Raw genomic sequence first — 16,539 nt, 5'->3', positions numbered from 1 at the left:
GGAGACTTATTAAGTCACGAAAAGAGGACCCTTTATTATATTGATATTTTAATTGGATTAGTGGAGTATTGATGATTATGTGCCCGTGATTGAGTTAGGTGCCTTGGTGGAGTCGAGAGGAGCACAGTAGTCCTGACCCACACATGGTTGTGTGCTGAGAGTGTGTAGACAGTTTGCTTGGAACTCAGAACATCTTCCCAAAGAAACCACACTAAAGTGCTGGTTATACTTCCAAGCTAAACCCCAGAAGCCCTAAAATATAACTCAGAGTTGAAATGATAGGAACCTCACCCCCTTCCACCACCACCACAACTACAGGAAGCAAAGCGGTTGGAAATGCAGTGTTTCAGCTACCTGGGTTGAAATTGCTGCTGTGATTTCCCCTTGTTTCTAGGAGAAAGTGCCTATCACTCAGGATGATAGGTGCACAGTCACAATTTCCTGGCCCCTCCTCCTAACACATGCAAGTGAATACACGTGTGTGTACACATACACAAGTATGTACGAGCTCTGTTTCTCATATTCTTTTTTAGTGAAACCTAAATTAATGAGCTTTTATTATAGAAGATTGTCAGTTGTGTGAACATCAGTACTCTACCCATTCCTTTAAAAATATTTTGAGCAATAATAGATTACAAAATTTTCAGTAAAGATAATGGTCAGTAACTTTATTAGTTAATTTAATTTTTTGAAGTAGAGTTGAATGCTTAAAAATATTTACAATGTTTGTGTTAATTTCTGCTGTACATCAGTTATACACATATATACATTCTTTTTTGTGTTCTTTTCCATTATGGTTTATCCCAGGAGATTGGATATAGTTCCTTGTGCTATACAGTAGCACCTTGTTGTTGATCCATTCTAACTGTGATACAGTAGCTTGCATGTACTAACCCCAAACTTCTAGTCCATCCCTCCCCTTTCCCCACAACCACCCGCCCTGGCAACCACAAGTCTCTTCTCTGTGTCTGTGAGTCTGTTTCTGTTTTGTAGATAGGTTCAATTGTGCTATATTTTAGATTCCACATATAAGTGATATCATATGGTATTTGTCTTTCTCTTTCTGACTTATTTCACTTAGTATGATAATCTCTAGTTTCATCCATGTTGCTACAGATGGGATTATTTTGTTCTTTTTTATGGCTGAGTAGTATTCCATTGTATATATGTACCACATCTTCTTTATTCATTCATCTGTCAGTGGACATTTAGATTGTTTCCATGTCTTGGCTATTGTGAACAGTGCTGCTATGAGCGTAGGGGTGCATGTGTCTTTTTTATTATAGTTTTGTCCAGATATATGCCCCCAGGAGTGGGATTGCTGGATCATGTATGTGGTCTGTTTCTTACCCAAACTCCCACCCCAGTGTGACAGTGTGAGAATCAAGATTTCCTGGTGTGATGTCAAGCCAGTGGCACTTTCCTCTGCTGGGGTGTTCACGTCTCAGGGAGGCCTATCTGTGGCCTCCAGATGCTGATGACTGGGATGGGGAAACCCAGCAGACGCCCTAGAGACTGTCAGAGAGAGACACAGGGCTGGCAGCATGTGGGTGAGGACATCGCGAGCAGAGCCCAAGGCAGAGTTTCCAGGACATAGGATCTTTGGTATGGAGAGAACCAAAGAGATGATTCAGTTCAAGTCCCTCATATACAGATGGGGAAACTGAGGCCCAGGGAAGTGAAGGGACCTGCCCAAGGTCACAGACTTTTGGAGGCATATTAAAAGAACCCAGATTTCCAAATCCCCAGGCTCTTGCCACTCTACCCTTTGCCTCAGAAACTAGGAAGTCCCCTAGTTTATTTATTTTGGGCTGCCTTGGGTCTTCATTGCTGCACGCGGGCTTTCTCTACCTGTGGCGAGCGGGGGCTACTCTTCGTTGTGATGCACGGACTGTAGGTGCGAGGGCTTCAGTAGCTGTGGCACGTGAGCTCAGTAGTTGTGGCTCGCGGGTTCTAGAGTGCAGGCTCAGTAGCTGTGGCACACAGGCTTCGTTGCTTCGCGGCATGTGGGATCTTCCCGGACCAGGGATCAAACCCATGTCCCTTGCATTGGCAGGCGGATTCTTAACTACTGTGCCACCAGGGAAGCCCCCAGTTCTACTTTTGAAAATAAATTCTCTAAGGAAAGCTTTGTTTTCTGGCCAAAATAGTTGTGCTTGCTGAGCTGGGGGTGATAGAACTCCTGAGGAAGAGGTTGCCAAACTTTACTATCCCATGACATTGCAGACCTTACAGCTTCCCTGCACCTGGAATCTTCTCTAGCCAAGCAGAAAATAGCAACAGGGCAGCACCACCAACCACCAACAGCTTCTACCATCATCACTGTATTTACCTCCACCAGTTGCAGAGGGGCTGCCTTTCTCCTGGCCATTTTCTTACCTCTGTATATGTCCTTAAGCCCCAAGAGCAGTGAGACCACTTCCTGTGGGTGTGCGATGGTGTTAGAAGGGGAAATATAAGCGCTTTGCTGAGAGATTTCATTCTGGTGTTTCATGCTGCTCTAGCCGCAGATGTCTGCTGGACTCTTCAAATCTCTTTTCTAACCTGGAAATGCCATTTATCCCCCTCAAGGCCATGCTGCTTTTTGCAAGGGCCTCAGGTGTCCAGAGTGGGTGGACGTGCTCTGGATGTTCAACTATGATGTTAGTAATGTGTGGGATATGCAGGGCGGTTCGCGCCTTACAAAATGCTTTTGGGCAGGTGATCTTGTTTGACCCTGTGAGGAAGGTAGGGCAGTTATTCCTGTACCCATTTAATGGATGAAGAAACTGAAAATAAATCTGATTATTATTCAGATTTATCCAGTGGCAGAGATGAGGTTAGAACCAGGGTCTCCTGGATTCAGTATCTTTTCCATCAAAAATAGAGCAGTCTTTTAAGATATTTTAATTGTTTTTAACTAGAAAATACACATCATTCAAAATTCGAAAGGTACAAAAAGGTGTACAGTGAAAAGTAAGTCTTCTCCCTGCTTATCAGCTCTTCCTACCCCCAAAATGCAACTTCCTAGAGACACAGCTTCCAGAGCTAAACTAGACACATACCAGCAATATATATGGCTACATGTTAATAAACACATATATTTGTGTGTATAAACATAAAGGAGGGACTGCTTTTATTGACGTAAACAAATGTATTTTCCACTTCTGCATGTGAAGCTGCCTTCCCTAAGGATCAGTATCGCTCCTGTGGTTGGGGGGAGTTAAATACATGCCCTCTGGAATCAGGCAGATCTAGGGCAGAGCTGACACTGATCACGTTCATGTAACATAACCTTTCTCATCTGACAAATGGATGTAATAACTCCTAACACAGGGACTTCCCTGGTGGTCCAGTGGTTAAGACTCCAAGCTCTCAATCCAGGGGGCCTGGGTTCGATCCCTGGTTGGGGAACTAGATCCCACATGCTGCAACGAAGATCTCTCACGTGGTAATGAAGGTCCCGCGTGCCGCACCTAAGACCTGGCGTGGCCAAATAAATAAATGAATATTGAAACCAAAACAGACAAACTCCTAACACATAAGTGAGGCAGCATCTGTAATGTGTTCAGAACATAATACATGTGCTCAGTAAATGTTGGCTGTTTCCTATGTGCCTACTGTGTGGCAGACCCTGTGCTGGTACAGGAGAAAGGAGATTAATAAAACGAGGTGTTGGCCCTTCAAATGCTTATCATTTAAAATAGGGGAAGGAGATCTAATAAACAAATTATAGTACAGCAGAATGACCAGAAGCACTCAATCGATTAGAGGATAAGAGTACAGACTCTAGATTCAGACATTCTGGGGTTCAAATCCCATCTTGGACAAGTTACCTCACCCTGAGCTTTTTTGTCTACAAAACAGGAGTTGTGAGGATTAAGTGAAATAACGCACAGCACTTAAAACAGTGCCTGGCATGTGATAGACATTCAATAAAGAGTGATTTTAATAGTTATAGTATCTAATTCCACATATGAATAAATGCCACAGTAGGAATACGTACCAGGTGTCAAGGTAGCAGGGGGAGAAGGGGAGCATTACAATGACACGAGAAACATGGCTGTAGCCCTTCCATTGGGATTCCCGCCTGCCGGGCCCTGTTGCTGGCATTTCACCTGGGTCCTCTCACTTAATGCTCGCAGCCTCGCTGTGAGGATGGCATTACTCCCTTTTCACAGAAGGAAACCAAGGCTTCGAGAACTTCTGCCAAGGCAGAGGCAGAAATGGCAACTTCCTTTTCATCCTCCTCTTGCCACCTGGCTCCCCACAGAAGAGAGTCACTAAGACCAGGACGTCGGGGACCCAGGGTGCTTCCTGGGTGGACCTCTCCTTGCTCTCCAGCGTGTACCAAGTCCTGCTGTGGCTCTGGGCCTGGGCCAGAGCAGGAACAAGGTGGCCGCTCCAGCAACCTCTGGGGACCCTCAGCGTGCACCCATGGCCACTCACAGTTGTGATAGACAATGAAGACATGCCAGACCCCGGACCCACGCGGTTCAGGAGGATTGGGGTTCTATCTGTACCTGCTCTCGCCTTACCAACATCTAAGTTCCGGGGGGAGACTGGAGGGAAGTGAGGCAGAGACAAGGAGTAGGGGAGGGAGTAATTGGGCATGTTATTGAAGGAGGGGGAGGATGGGCCCTTTTGGCCTGGCAATCTCGGGGGGTCCTCTCGAGGGGCTCCTGGTGCCACTGCTGTGATGAGCGCCGGCCTCAAGCGGCACCGGCAGGGCTCACACAGAGGCAGCCCAGGCCCTTGTTGAGTTGGCAAAATGCCAGAGGGTAGCTTCTGCTGCTGTCATCACTGCTGTCGATGTTACCGTTTGCATCGTTTATATGGTACCTTCTAGTTTCCCCAGCACTTTTATACCCACCATTTCACTTTATTTCATAATTGATTACAAGGTGTATGTACAGTTGGGATGTGTTGGTGTGGGGAGACTGGGAATGGGTCTCCAATTTTCTACCTTCTGCAGTAGATTAAGTAGGTATTATTAGCCCCATTTTAGCAATAAGGACACTCAGAATGTGAACACTTAAGTGTCTTGCCCGAGGTCACAGAGCTTGTATGTGGCCAAGCCAGGGGGTTGATCGGCAGGGTTCTCGAGCTAACATGCTGTGATGCTACTTGTTGATCCCTTGTGAGACCCTGCACAGCTTCCGCCCTGTACCAAAGGGCCTCTGGGTTCTACGTTCTTTACCAGCTGGGACTAGCCTGTGTCCCACAGCCTGAAGGAATAAGGTTCTCATTGGCAGATCTGGAATTTTCTCCTTTCCATGTTCTAGGGACACTCCCCTCACCCAACCTTTGGCTCCTGTTGTGGACTGAATTGTGTTCCCCCCAAAATTCACATATTACAGCCCTGACCCTCAGTGTGACTATATTTGGAGATGGGCCTTTAAAGAGGCAATAAAGGTTTAACGAGGACATAAGGGCGGGGCCCTAATCGGATAGGATAGGTGTCCTTATAAGAAGAGGAAGAGACACCAGCATGCTGTCTCTCCGTGCATGCACAAAAGAGAGGCCACGTGAGGACACAGTGAGAAGGCAGCTATCTGAAAGCCAGGAAGAGAGGTCTCACCAGAAACCAACCCTGCCAGCACCTTGATTTGGGGCTTCTAGTCTCCAGAACAGTAAGAAAATAAAGTGGTGTGTAAGCCACCAGTCTGTGATATTTGTTATGGCAGCCTGAGCACACTAATACAGCTCCCGTGACCAAATCTCCACCCTCCATCTTCACCATAAGGCTTGGAGTCCATGTGATTTCCACAAGTGATCACCTAGCATTTTCCCCATTACTGTGTAAACTCTTTTGTCTCTTTTTTCTCACCTTCTAAGCTCAAATCCTTCACCTTCAAGTTAGTTGGACTAACTTAGCGGCCCTCTGTTATTCTGTTTCTTATCAGCTTTTCTCTGGCCCGCTAGATATTATCCTTGTAAGACACTAGGTCTCTTTTCTTCTTTGATTCTCTTACAGTTGCCCATGACTTATTCCGTGTTGGTGGAACCATATGTACAGATGTGGAAACATATGATTTGGAGTCTCGGCTCTACCATCTTCTAGCAGAGGGCCTTGATCAAGTCTCAGGATTGCTGGAGTAAATGGATTAGTGTACTCGAATGGGGTGCGCCAGTTGTGAAGTGCTAGTCAGTGGCACAGTGCTATCGTAGTTGGTGGTGTAGGCGAAGGTGGTTTAAGTGAGCTGCTTGGAAGAGCGCCCTCACTGATCTGTGCGTGGACATTAGGCCATCACTGAGGAGCATTATGAAAAACATCCCTGTGAAACTCTTAAAGAACATTGCTGATGTTCACAAAAGGGCTGTGTTTATTTAAACAAAAACTTTCAAGAGAAATGTGTAGAGAAATAGCTTGTGATCCTGAGACGCAGGTTTGTTTTCATCAGTGAACACCAGGAATCGTGGAAATGATCATGTTTCCCTCTTTGTCTTAGCTGCTTGGGAGCCAGGAATTAAATTGACAGCCTATTTCTAGCAAGTGTACTTGCCCTTCTGTCAAACACTTTATATACTATCACCACTGCTGTCACCTTAATTTCCTTGTTTGTTATCTTCACTTGGTTCTTCAGTGTGTTTATTTCACAAGTTAATGGATGAATACATTCTTGTTGTAAAGATAAAAAGAACTCAGAATTATGCAGAGCACGACTTGAAAGTATTCATTTATTATTTGTGGTGTGGTACTGTCTATATTTGTGTAAGCAGCCTCAAATTCATCTGGAACAATATTAGGAATAATCAGGTTTTAAAAAACAAATGAAGAAAAAACTTTATTTGAAAGCTTACTACCATGCTAGGTACATTTGCATATACTTTCTCTTTTAATTCCAACAGCAACTCTATAAGGTAGATATCATATGCCCACTTTATAGATGAGGCAGTTGAATGAGGTTAAATTAGTTGTCCAAAGTCTTAGACAGTAAGTGGCAAGGCTAGGAATGAAACTCAGTCTGAGATTCACAGTTTGTGTGTCAGCTCGTTTGTTTGTTTGTTTGTTGTTGTTGTTTTAAGTATCTCACCTCTCTAGAGCAAAAAGTAAAATTACAAAATTTAGGTACAACTAGAGTGTGTGTGTGTGTGTGTGTGTGTGTGTGTGTGTGTGTGGCGGGGGGATGGCGTTGGGAGTGGCTTATGAATTGCTCTTCATTACACCCACTCCTCACTCTGCTTCAAGCCACTGAAATTATTTAGGAATTCAGCTAAGAGCCTTTTTTCCTCCTTAAGTGCCAACAAAGACCTGGCCCACGATGGCTGATCTTGTGCCAACTCCAGGTGAAAACTCAGCAAAGGTCAGGTGTAAGAGCAGGTAGCCTTTAACCTTCCACCATTGATCTTCCCCTGCTGATCAATGGGCGGCAACTGTCAGGCCAGGATACAGGGGTGGCCTCTCTCTTTTGGGAAGAGGCAGTGGCAGCATCTGTATTGCCAATAGCTGGTTAGGGTCTGTTGGAAAGGAGTCTGCTCATCTCCCACTCCTGTCCTCAACACCCCAACAAGGGCAAATTCTTATTGCCCTGTAACATGTTTGCCTGGGCCCCTCCAGGGCCACTGGTTCAAGTAATTTGTACTGGCTTCCCTCCTCCTCATTGGCCCTGGCCAGAGGATGCAGCTATTGACATAAACACTGACCCCTGTCCCAGCTAGCAGGCAAGCTCATTGCTATTTTCATCTGAATTCCCAGCATCTTGGAGAAAGAGCTTGACCATTCTTATCATCGGATCCCTGAGGAGGGAGGTGAGCCTGCGGGCTCCTTCTGTACCCTTCCTTCGACTTGGACTCAGAAGACAAAGGTGAACTTGAGTGCTGTTGGGGACACAGCTTCCCTTTATGCTGCCGCCAGGCCCCGGGGGCTGCCTTCTCTTCAGCACTAAGGCCCTTTTGTCCTGCGGGGCACCCACGGCCTGACTGCCCACACTGTTAAAGCGCAGTTTCGTATCCCTCCCCCCCTCCCCCGTGAGTCGCTGGGCCTGGAGAAGGGCTTTTGAGTTTCGCGAGCGCACACTGGCCCTTTTCTTCTCCGGGCGCCTGCAGCTTAGATGCGGAGCGCCTGGCAGCCTGGCGCTCAGCTGCTCTTTTTCAGGGAGGCCGTGCGAAAGCGCGCACAGGGCGCTCTTGCGGCCCCGGGTTTCCCGGGACTGGTGTTCAGCCCCCGGCCTCCGGCAGCGCGGGACGAGCCCACCCGTGCCAGAGATCATCCGGGAAGCTGGTCGTCCAGCTCTCATTCCAGAACTTGTAAACAGGCATCCTCGTTGACCCAACTCATTCTGTATACGAGGATATTAAATTTTTTCCACCATAATCCTATTATTAGAAGTTTCAAACATGCAGAAGAGTTGAAAGAATGATAAAGTGGATACTCATATACCCATTACCTAGAGTCTGCAATTAGCATTTTTTGTATGGAAGGGTTAGCTATAAGAGCTGGCACTGCCCTATGGGGTGTGTGTGTATGTGTGTGTGTGTATGTGTGTGTGTGTAGAAATCCAAATACCCCCTCCCACCCCGTTTGTTAAATTATGGCACATTTGCACAGTGTACCGCATAGCAATTAAAATAACATGGTACATTTAGTGACGTGGAAAAATGTGGGTTTTCTGCTAACAGAAAACAAAAGGTGGAAAACTGTATGCACAATATTATGTTATTTTTGTTTGAAAAAATGTTCATGACTAAGGAAAAAAAACCACCCTGAGGTTATATATTATAATATTAACAGGATTGTGTCTAAATTAGCATATTAGTGAATTTGATTTTCATCTCTGGCTTGTTTTTATTTCTTTCAATGAAGTATTTCTTTATAAGGTGAAAACATGGATTTAAAACATGTATGGAAAAATGGATTCAAAACAAGAGGCCGACATGGCTCTCTGGGATTTTCCAGCACCATTTACTGTGACAGGAGTCCTGGGCTGTTCCGTCTCCTATGCAAACATTACTGCATCGCTGGTCCTGGCCATTTAGAGCTCCACCAGCCTGACACAGGTTCCCAAGTACAAGCACCAGGCTCTCCTTTCCTTCATTGTCCCTGCTGTCCTGCAGCAAACTGGATTTATCCCTCTCATCACTGACTCGTAGGCAGAGAGGTTCTTAGCCACTAGAGAGTGAGAGTCCTATCATGCTATTCACTTGGCCCCCTGGAAGTAAAAGTCCTGGGGGATGAAATTCCTCTTCTTCAAGAGAAGGCCAGGGCCTAACCCAGGGGCTGTATGCTGCCTGTGGGCCCCTGAGTTCTTTCTCTGTGAGAAGCCTGGCCCCAGTTAGACTCCCAGGAGAAGCTCTGCTTTAGTTTGGGTTCCTCAGGAAACTTTAGGACCAGCTGGATAATATTTTCATCGCCATACAAAAAATGGCGGTTTCAGAGACAACAGCAATAAGAGTCACTCTATACACATACTTTTAGCTCACAAAGTAAATTCATACATTCTCTTACAGTGGTTCCCAGAGCAGTATCAAAAGTCATTTGGAGATGGACATAGGGTTGCCAAGTTTATTTTGCCATGTAAAATCATTTAAAATCTACTATTTATGATTACAATTACTTCATAACAGAAAAGACATTTTACCACATATACAAAATAAAAAGAATAATCTCAAAAAAACAAACAAACAAAAAACCCCAGCATTTAAATTTAACTTTATAAAATTCTAACTATATAAAGTATACCTCTCTGTCTATGTACTTTTTTTTTTTAACATCTTTATTGGGGTATAATTGCTTTACAATGGTGTGTTACTTTCTCCTTTATAACAAAGTGAATCAGTTATACATATACATATGTTCCCATATCTCTTCCCTCTTGCATCTCCCTCCCTCCCACCCTCCCCATCCCACCCCTCCAGGCGGTCACAAAGCACCGAGCTGATCTTCCTGTGCTATGCGGCTGCTTCCCACTAGCTATCTACCTTACGTTTGGTAGTGTATATATGTCCATGCCTCTCTCTCGCTTTGTCACAGCTCACCCTTCCCCCTCCCCATATCCTCAAGTCCGTTCTCTAGTAGATCTGTGTCTTTATTCCTGTCTTACCCCTAGGTTCTTCATGACATTGTTTTTTCTTAAATTCCATATATATGTGTTAGCATACAGTATTTGTCTTTCTCTTTCTGACTTACTTCACTCTGTATGACAGACTCTAGGTCTATCCACCTCATTCCAAATAGCTCAATTTCGTTTCTTTTTATGGCTGAGTAATATTCCATTGTATATATGTGCCACATCTTCTTTATCCATTCATCCGATGATGGGCACTTAGGTTGTTTCCATCTCTGGGCTATTGTAAATAGAGCTGCAATGAACATTTTGGTACATGACTCTTTTTGAATTATGGATTTCTCAGGGTATATGCCCAAGTGGGATTGCTGGGTCATATGGTAGTTCTATTTGTAGTTTTTTAAGGAACCTCCATACTGTTCTCCATAGTGGCTGTACCAATTTACATTCCCACCAGCAGTGCAAGAGTGTTCCCTTTTCTCCACACCCTCTCCAGTGTTTACTCTTTCTAGATTTTTTGATGATGGCCATTCTGAGTGGTGTGAGATGATATCTCATTGTAGTTTTGATTTGTATTTCTCTAATGATTAATGATGTTGAGCATACTTTCATGTGTTTTTTGGCAGTCTGTATATCTTCTTTGGAGAAATGTCTATTTAGGTCTTCTGCCCATTTTTGGATTGGGTTGTTTGTTTTTTGTTATTTAGCTGCATGAGCTGCTTGTAAATTTTGGAGATGAATCCTTTGTCAGTTGCTTCATTTGCAAATATTTTCTCCCATTCTGAGGGTTGTCTTTTCGTCTTGTTTATGGTTTCCTTTGCTGTGCAAAAGCTTTGAAGTTTCATTAGGTCCCATTTGTTTATTTTTGTTTTTATTTCCATTTCTCTAGGAGGTGGGTCAAAAAGGATCTTGCTGTGATTTATGTCATAGAGTGTTCTGCCTATGTTTTCCTCTAAGAGTTTGATAGTTTCTGGCCTTACATTTAGGTCTTTAATCCATTTTGAGCTTATTTTTGTGTATGGTGTTAGGGAGTGATCTGATCTCATACTTTTACATGTACCTGTCCAGTTTTCCTAGCACCACTTATTGAAGAGGCTGTCCTTTCTCCACTGTACATTCCTGCCTCCTTTATCATCAAAGATAAGGTGACCATATGTGCGTGGATTTATCTCTGGGCTTTCTATCCTGTTCCATTGATCTATCTTTCTGTTTTTGTGCCAGTACCATACTGTCTTGATTACTGTAGCTTTGTAGTGTAGTCTTAAGTCAGAGCCTGATTCCTCCAGCTCTGTTTTTCGTTCTCAAGATTGCTTTGGCTATTCGGGGTCTTTTGTGTTTCCATACAAATGTGAAATTTTTTGTCCTAGGTCTGTGAAAAATGCCAATGGTAGTTTGCTAGGGATTGCATTGAATCTGTAGATTGCTTTGGGTAGTATAGTCATTTTCACAATGTTGATTCTTCCAATCCAAGAACATGGTATATCTCTCCATCTATTTGTATCATCTTTAATTTCTTTCATCAGTGTCTTATAATTTTTTTCCATACAGGTCTTTGTCTCCTTAGGTAGGTTTATTCCGAGATATTTTATTCTTTTTGTTGCAATGGTAAATGGGAGTGTTTTCTTGATTCCACTTTCAGATTTTTCATCATTAGTGTATAGGAATGCCAGAGATTTCTGTGCATTAATTTTGTATCATGCTACTTTACCAAATTCATGGATTAGCTCTAGTAGTTTTCTGGTAGCATCTTTAGGATTCTCTATGTATAGTATCATGTCATCTGCAAACCAGTGACAGCTTTACTTCTTCTTTCTGATTTGGATTCCTTTTATTTCCTTTTCTTCTCTGATTGCTGTGGCTAAAACTTCCAAAACTATGTTGAATAAGAGTGGTGAGAGTGGGCAACCTTGTCTTGTTCCTGATCTTAGTGGAAATGCTTTCAGTTTTTCACCATTGAGGATGATGTTGGCTGTGGGTTTGTCATATATGGCCTTTATTATGTTGAGGAAAGTTCCCTCTGTGCCTACTTTCTGCAGGGTTTTTATCATAAATGGGTGTTGAATTTTGTCGAAAGCTTTCTCTGCGTCTATTGAGATGATCATATGGTTTTTCTCCTTCAATTTGTTAATATGGTTTATCACATTGATTGATTTGTGTATATTGAAGAATCCTTGCATTCCTGGAATAAACCCCACATGATCATGGTGTATGATCCTTTTAATGTGCTGTTGGATTCTGTTTGCTAGTATTTTGTTGAGGATTTTTACATCTATGTTCATCAGTGATATTGGCCTGTAGTTTTCTTTCTTTGTGACATCCTTGTCTGGTTTTGGTATCAAGGTGATGGTGGCCTCGTAGAATGAATTTGGGAGTGTTCCTCCATCTGCTATATTTTTGAAGAGTTTGCGAAGGATAGGTGTTAGCTCTTCTCTAAATGTTTGATAGAATTCGCCTGTGAAGCCATCTGGTCCTGGGCTTTTGTTTGTTGGAAGATTTTTAATCACAGTTTCAATTTCAGTGCTTGTGATTGCTCTGTTCATATTTTCTGTTTCTTCCTGATTCAGTCTTGGCAGGTTGTGCATTTCTAAGAATTTGTCCATTTCTTCCAGGTTGTCCATTTTATTGGCATAGAGTTGCGTGTAGTAATCTCTCATGATCTTTTGTATTTCGGCAGTGTCAGTTGTTTCTTCTCCTTTTTCATTTCTAATTCTATCGATTTGAGTCTTCTCCCTTTTTTTCATGATGAGTCTGGGTAATGGTTTATCTATTTTGTTTGTCTTCTCACGTCTATGTACTTTTGATATTATTAACTATTTCTCTATAAATTGGCAAAAACTTTTTTAAAGACAAGCACTGGTTTGGGAACCAACATTTGGGAACCATTTCTCCATCGTTTTTGATACGTACAATCACCCACTTGCAAGTGAGAAAACTGAGTTTCAGAGATCATCAGCTCATAAGTGGTTGCACTAGGATTCAAATTCAAGTCTGTCTGCTCCAGAACAAGTGATTTTCTCCTGTTCCAGATTGTGTCTGTGTAACCAGGCTGCTTTGTGGTTCTTCCAGGAAATAGTTGACAGAAAACAGACCTGATTTGCTTTTCAAAGTCTTGGCTAGACTTGGGTCACCAGAGTAAGCCCAGTGGATCAAATTTTGTCTTTGATCCAAAAATCACTGAGCTCATCAGATGGTATTAGCCTTTGAGAAGTTCCTCCCTAATTTCATTATTTGCTTTACCAGCAAAACTATCAAGGGCAGGAACACATATTAGAATTCTAATCTACCTGTATACATCTACTGACTGATGCCTGAAGTTCCTCCAGTTCAATCATCTCCATTGATGTATTTGAAAAAAGAATATCATTAAAAACTTGGGAATAAAGTAAAAAAAAAAAAGTGAATAGTATATCCTTTCAATGTTATGGTGAAGCATTGTTTAATAGACTCAACCAAGAATTCTTTAATTATCCAGGGAATGTAGTTGTGTCTCACTTTGCTTTTTACTATTAATTAAGGGCTCAGGCTCTGAAGTTACATGTTAACTTGTAGACTTTGTCTAGAATAGAGGCAAATTATTTTTGTCCAGTAGAAAAGATAACCCCAAAGGTTATGGTTTTATGGCCCTGTAGAACATTAACCAGTTTTGTCCCTAGGTTGGCAGACTTATTTCATTACACCTTTCCTGGTAGACTATATAAATCCCTGTTCCTCCAATTCCCATTTGAAACAGCTTTACCATACTGCTGGTTTCATCCCTCTTTGATGAGCTGAATAAAATCTATTTAAAGGCAGTTACCACCTATACCACTTTAAAATATTATCAATTATTTGCCTCTGTGAATGAAGTATCTGAGAACACATTTTGAGAAGTTGAAAGATACAGTATTTGGGATGTGAGGAAGATGAGGGAGAGGGTGCATTGGGGGGAGGGGAGATTAGCTAAACTTCTCAGGACAGTTGTACGAGAATACCTTCACATAGTTCCTTTTTTCACATAGTTCCTTTGTCCTTGAGCAGTGGCCAGTAAGCATGCCTTGCGAGAAACAGGATTTACAAAGAATAATGACTGGAGAAGAGGTTGAAAAGCTAGTTGGGGTTAGCCATGGTGAGAGATTGGAGTTGTACCCTGTAAATCATAGGAATTATTAAAGGTTTTAATCCAAGAACTGATAGGATCGTAGTTTTGAATTAGAAAGAAAGATAATTTTGATAACAGTATATTGGATGGGTGGAGGGAGAATCTCAGTGAGAGATGACCAGGGTTTGACTTGTATGTGAACATATATGAATGGAAAGTTGAATATAAAATCAAATGGCAGTTCCAAGGCAGAACAGACAGATTTGGTGAGTGATGAGATGTAGAAAATGAAGAGAGGAGAGAGTCTGAGATGACAGTTGGATGGATGGGAGGATGGTGATGTTGATCAAAGTCTGTATTTTTGACCTGCTGAGTTTGAAGACTGCCAGAAATTTGAACTTAAGAGTTTGGACTAGAAAGAAAATGAAGTTTAGCAGTTCACTGGTTATGAATCGAAGCCATGGACATGCATATGAGTGTTGAAGAAAAACGTATCATTGGGAAACCTCTCCACTACTTCACTGGCTAGGGAACAATTGCATCGTTCACCAGAGGGCATCCTCTTCAATTATAGTACGCTACTGCCATGAACAGAGCTGCGCCACGAACAGTGAATAGTCCATGGCTTTTCAGAGCCATGAAGAGTTCACTGTCCACCACCTTGGCAAAAAATATGCATTTCCCACAGCCATTTTACTTTGTGGAATTGGAGGCTTAGGAAGACAAAGCACATTTCTTAAGTGTATGTTGCAGGAATGGAAGATTAGACTAGAAACACTTCCTAGGGGTAATGCTGCAGTCCTGGCAAGCACAGGTGATCTGACCCAAACTTTACACCCCTCATGCCTTCCTGTCTGTTGACAAGCCTGATAAGAGCAGAGCTGAGTATGGGACAATTTGTCTACCTTATTTTTGTCCCTCCCCAGCTCTGCTTTCTGCAGTGCTTTCTCTTGACCTCCATGCCCCACCTGTAGGATCAATATGATTCCAGGCTGCAAAAGTAGAGAGCAAAGTGTAATTAATTCCCATGTATCCATCATCCAGCTTTAATAATTATCAGCACACAACCATTTTGCTTCATTTGTGCCCCATTCCCCCTACTTTTCTCCCCTGCTAGATTATTTTAAAGTAAATTTCAATGATCATATCACTGCATCACTAAATACTTTCATATGTACCTCTAAAAGATAAGGACTTTTGAAGGGGACATAATTTAGGGAAAATTTTAAGATGTTCTAGATTAGAGTATATAGGCTCAGTATCCATTCAGCCTTGCTGTTGTTCAGCTCTGCTTCTCCCTTGGACCTTTGCTCTGATAATAATGGCTATCTCATAACAATGGCCTGCTATATGTCACACACACCCATTTAGCCCTTACAGTAATGCTACGTATATGACAGACATTATCTTTTTTATACAGATGAAGAGAAACTGGGGCTCAGAGAGGTGAAGTAACTTGCCAAAATGACATAGATGGTATAAAGGGAAGACTAGAGACCAAAGCATTTTTTGGTCAAAAGAAAAACTTGTTTACCTTGTTAAGGAGGTTCTGTAAGGGAGCCCAGGCTTTTGAAAGCTTAGCTCACACACACAAAAAAAGTTTCTGTTCAGTTTTAGCCCCAGTTTCTCTTTATGTATAAGAAAAATAATGTTGGGACTTCCCTGGTGGCGCAGTGGTTAAGAATCCACCTGCCAATGCAGGGGATAGGGGTTCGAGCCCTGGTCTGGGAAGATCCCACATGCCGCGGAGCAACTCAGCCCGTGGGCCACAACTACTGAGCCTGCACTCTAGAGCCCGCGAGCCACAACTACTGAGCCTACATGCCACAACTACTGAAGCCCACGTGCTCTAGGGCCCATGCTCGGCAACGAGAGAAGCCACCACAATGAAAAGCCTGTGCATGGCAATGAAGAGTAGCCCCCGCTCTCCAACTAGAGAAAGCCCACGTGCAGCAATGAAGACTCAAGGCAGCCAAAAATGAATAAATAGATAGATAGATAAATGTCTACTATGCAGCATTACTGTAAGGACTAAGTGGGTGTGTGACACAGAGTAGGCCATCATTATGAGCTAGCCATTATTATTAGAACAGAGGCCAGAGGGAGGAGAAGAACTGAACGCTACCAAGGCTGAACAGGTATTTAAGGGGAAATTTAAATAGATATTTAAAGAGAATAACACAAAATTACCAAGGTTACCAGGTTTGCACTTAGTCCACTCATGGTGGAAGAACACCGATTTTCTCTTGTGATTATCACATCTGCAGAAGCCATCACATATCTTCACTCATCAGTATTGCAAAAGCAGTTTGGGTAGGGAGTGTGTAAGTTACAGGAAAGGCTCACGATATCATCTAATTCTGATATCAGAATTAGATGGGGCAAACTTTTTTTACCATTTATTTATTTACTTATTTATTCAGGTTATTGTTGTTGTTGATTTTTTAATCTCTGTGTGCAAAATGCTTCTTCCCC

This window comes from Pseudorca crassidens, chromosome 1 (assembly GCF_039906515.1).
Source record: "Pseudorca crassidens isolate mPseCra1 chromosome 1, mPseCra1.hap1, whole genome shotgun sequence".
Classification (NCBI taxonomy): domain Eukaryota; kingdom Metazoa; phylum Chordata; class Mammalia; order Artiodactyla; family Delphinidae; genus Pseudorca; species Pseudorca crassidens.
This window is presented reverse-complemented; position numbering follows the sequence as displayed.